Below are 208 nucleotides of genomic sequence, written 5' to 3'. Positions count from 1 at the left end.
GAAAAGGGAGGGGGGGGGGGGATTGCGGAGATTCTTTGGATTTTAATTTTAATATTTTTTTTTCGGTTTACGGGGACTTTTCTCCTACTCACTGCGGCTCTTTCCCCCCACAACTCCATGATCTCCCGGGAGGAAACGGCGTGTCCCCCCCGCTTCCTCCTTCTCCCTCTCTCCTCCCTCTCCGTGCCTGCCGGTCGCGATCGTCCTT

At 55.3% G+C, this 208-nt stretch overlaps 1 protein-coding gene across 1 annotated transcript in view; it reads left to right on the top strand.

Moving 5' to 3' along the window:
• Nucleotides 1-208, top strand: part of TBX15 (T-box 15) — a 102,827-nt gene that overhangs the window by 623 nt on the left and 101,996 nt on the right. The gene's annotated exons all lie outside the window — the stretch shown is intronic.

This window comes from Aptenodytes forsteri, unplaced genomic scaffold (genome assembly GCF_000699145.1).
Source record: "Aptenodytes forsteri isolate BGI_AS27 unplaced genomic scaffold, ASM69914v1 Scaffold216, whole genome shotgun sequence".
NCBI lineage: Eukaryota > Metazoa > Chordata > Aves > Sphenisciformes > Spheniscidae > Aptenodytes > Aptenodytes forsteri.
Note: the sequence above shows the minus strand (reverse complement) of the source record. Positions and strands in the feature narration are given on the sequence as shown.